The sequence below is a fragment of the Trachinotus anak genome, unplaced genomic scaffold (assembly GCF_046630095.1).
Source record: "Trachinotus anak isolate AG129_WGS33_773 ecotype Australia unplaced genomic scaffold, CSIRO_AGI_Tana_v1 ptg000020l, whole genome shotgun sequence".
In the NCBI taxonomy this organism is placed as follows: Eukaryota; Metazoa; Chordata; class Actinopteri; order Carangiformes; family Carangidae; genus Trachinotus; species Trachinotus anak.
In genome coordinates, this window is record NW_027273871.1 from 6,694,841 (window position 1) to 6,698,734 (window position 3,894).

Here is a 3,894-nt window from a genome sequence, read left to right on the forward strand (position 1 = left end):
ATGTGCTGTTGTTGTGAAGCGGAGAAAAATGTCAAGAAAAGTAACGGTGCTGCTTAAAAAGTGAATCAGTGTCCATCCAGCTCTTTCTTTTGTCAAGACTGATCCACACGACCACATGCAACACCACACTGGAGTGTCTGTTGTGACAGTGCTTTTCCAGTTTTCTGCATCAGTTCAGATGCAGAAAACTGTAAACACACTTTTCCCTCGATAGTGCCACTGTTGACACCCCAGGAGAGAGAGAGAGAGAGAGAGAGAGAGAGAGAGAGAGAGAGAGAGAGAGAGAGAGAGAGAGAGAGAGAGAGAGAGAGAGATCCACACACACACACACACAGGGGGTTGAAAGCACAGCACCATATCACAATATACAGACCAAATCACTGCGACAGGGGGTCGTATCAGCCACTGCTCCCTGCGGCGCACTAAATATCGTGAGAGCATCGCAGCTATTTTAATAACCGTCCTGTCATGTTTGAACAGAGTCTGCACAGAAAATTTTCCACGTGCTATGTTTGAAGGCTCGAAGGCCTTTTACTGTAAGAGATGAATGTAGCCGCTCAGACTTCATGCACTGTGCCTCCAGATTTGAATGACAAATGTGAATAAATGTGAAAAAAACATTTTCTTCCAGATATACAACATAAATGGTAAAAAAAGTAGTTCAGCTTTTCACAACCCACGCAAACCAGTGTAGCTGGCTCGGCCTGACACACCATTTTGCCATGATTTTTGGTGGAATATAAATCTATTACATTAATACGTGGGTTCCAGCAGCGCAGTCCAGTCCAGTCTGGCTACACTGATCCCATGTCTGCAAGCGGATAAATGTTTGTATGCAGAATGAAGGAGAATCCCAGTGGTCCCACCACTTCCCTCTTGTGCCTTTGAAAAAAAAAAAAAAAAAAAAAAAAAGGTCTAAGAACAGAATGTATTTCCAGTCCAGGTTCGGTGACACTGATCTTTTTCCTGACCGTCCCCTGAACTCAAACCTGAATTTCATATGAGCTCATATATATTCAGCTGAATCTCATCACCCCCCTGATGCTCTGGAGACCCCCCCCCCCCTTCCTCTCCCTCAGCATAAGCACTGGTCTGACCGCTGAAATAACAAGACTGTGAGTCTAATCCTAGCTGGTGGCTCTTACAGTGTTCATTAGACCACACAGTATGAGGGTGTTGGACCGACTGAGCAACACACACATTTTGCTTCTTACTGCTGTTTTGGTAAAGATTCGTGCTGACGGTTATTAAACGCTGTGTATCCTGTGGTGAGCATGAATGTGCTCAACAAACTGCTTCATTGATTTTCTAAATTGGTGCCAGAGGAAATGGAGAGGGCTCATTCTCTTCAAAGCGTGCTGATGAGACTTGCTAGGGAGAAGGTCAGGGTCATCCTCTGGGGACCATGAATGCTGCTGAATGTTGAAAATCTCATTGATTAAGTGGGGACCTCACCATGATTATGTCATGATAGTAGTGGTCTAAAAACACAATAATTTAGACTGAAACGATAACTCAGGCCGGGAATTTTACACCATCCCAGGACTCCCTCACATTAACCACCAGACCACTAACTTTGTTGGCTAACCTAACAGGTATCTGACTAAGTATAAATTTGGCCACTATGTTCTGTATGTATGTGGGAGGAAAGTTATCCAGATTACAAAATACAAACATTTGTGACTGACCAACAAATATAAAAAAAAAAACAAACAAAAAAAAGTGTTTAACAGATATAGGCTGTAATTATATCATGTCAATAAGTGAACAGAACTCTCTGGTTACAACTCCTCTCTTTTTCCAACCAGATAATCATTAATATTGATGACCATTATCAGAGGCAAACTCAGTGTAGGAAGACTGGGCTGACAGCAGCAGCAACAGTGTGGACACTCAGTTCAGGGAGCGTCGTCATACACAGGTGAGGTGATGCAAGAGGTCTGACAACTCATTCCTGTTTGTTGTATTATGACAAGTCCAAGTCAAAGACTGTTCAGGCTTGAGACAGGCTGAAAGGACCCTCAGGCCACTGGGAAATGACCCGGTGCTCCCGACAGGCTGGCCACCCCTGAATTTAGATAACTCTTAATCTTGCAGTCGTCTTATGTCCCATCAAGACCAGCACAGTGACAGGTCTACCTGGTTCACTTCTGTTGTAAGTTCTAATGTTTGCAGTTACACCGATGTGAGGATTTTGTCCATGTACCTATAAGTAATTGCTGTATACTGTGACGTACTTAATGCATTGTACAAAGACTTAAAAGTATATTCTGCCTTTCTACAGTTCCCTGTTTCTGCAGCCCCTCTTGTTAAGGGGAGGAGTGGGAATCCATGAGGATATCATTTGAAAATCAATCACTTGTTCCTCTGGAAGTGAGATGAGGTGTTGGGATCTCGGAGGAGGCAGCGTGACCTCTGGGTCTCCTCCTCTCACTCCTTTTATTAACGATCCTCTCCCTTCATTAACAGTCAGGTAAATATGTTATTATGGCCCAAGGCAGCTGCTCACTTCCACCTGACCATGGAGCCTTGGTTGCCTGTGGCAACAATGACTTCTGCATATGAAATGGGATCAGTCCATGGAAATACTGTTTTTGTAATATTTTAATATTTTTTTCTTCACAGTTTGGAGTTATGAAGATTTTGATTCTCTTTCTATTCCACTGTTCTGTCCTCTCCGTTTTCTTTCACCAAGTCCAACTTTTTCTCCTTCGCTTTTTTATGTCGCTTGACTTCTCTTCCTCCCTCACCTCTGGCCTTTCTCTCTTGCTGCTCTCTTCTGTCTTTCCATCTCTTTGTTTTGCTCTTCACTTCCTGCCTTGTTTGCTCCACGAGGACCAGGCTGACTCCATGGTGGCTCCCTGTAAGTGTTTCTCTTTGTCAGTGATGAATATAAAACAAGTGTAAAGAGGTCTGTAATGAAATTCACTAGGGCTCCCAAATTTGAGGAAATGTCGGTAGAAGGCTAGAGTGCATTCTGGCCAAAATCTGAGACATGATGAAGCCACATTTGTCAGTAAAATTGCATTTTTATTGTTCATTTAAAATGCACAGACCTTTGGTTGGTTGACATTCGCAGTCAAAAGTAGATCTTTGGCTTTGCAATCCAGGTCAGACCAGAAGTGGAACTGATGTGGGCGTTTTTTCTGAGACCATGGTGATTGCCATCTCCACTTTTCCTCTAGGATTCTATGTATTTTTTTCCAAATTACTGTAATAGTTACTACATATACAGGCTTTAATTGTGATATGATGAATAGTCACAAACAAATGAGTATCCTGCAGTGCAGAACCTGACTGTGGATGTGTTGCTCAGATGGAGGCTCCAGTCTCCAGCCTCACATAATTGGCTCGCCCTTCCTGACTGTCACACAACAATCAACGACCTTAATGCTGCTTGATGACACGCTAATCCGGATGACGGCGCTAAGCTGCTATACAGGCATTATCAGCTCGCCGTAAAGCCGCCAGGCTTTTCCCGTCTTCCAGCAAGAAGGCAAGAGAGTCATGAATTTGATTCAGTGCGGAGTTCTGACCTCTGCTCTCCTGCCTGTGAGTCACAGACAGGAGGAGAGGCCGAGGGGGAGACGGGGGAGAGAAAGTGCTCTGCAGTCCCTGCTTCACTTACACCACTCTGGTGAGCAGGACAGTTCACTATTAACCCCCACAACCACATTCACCATAGCCACTAACACACAGTCAGTTTGATGACAGTAAATATAGATTTGCTTAACAACACTTACCTGCAGTTAATTAACAGAGACAAAAAAATCCAGTATATTAAAATGAAAGGTAATTTTACATTTTTTATTATTTATTTATTTATTTTATTTGTTTCTTTAGAAAAGAAAGATGGGTTTTAAAGCAGTAGTTATACTTTATGTGCTCTCATTT

The 3,894-nt window shown here is 43.0% G+C and overlaps 1 long non-coding RNA gene across 1 annotated transcript; it reads left to right on the forward strand.

Annotated features, from left to right (window-relative positions):
• The first annotated feature begins 2,304 nt into the window (after positions 1-2,304).
• On the forward strand, positions 2,305-3,631 carry LOC139637271 (uncharacterized). Its single transcript, XR_011694571.1, has 3 exons — positions 2,305-2,473; positions 2,626-2,863; positions 3,317-3,631. It is a non-coding gene; the product is annotated as an uncharacterized lncRNA (long non-coding RNA).
• Positions 3,632-3,894: the final 263 nt, after the last annotated feature.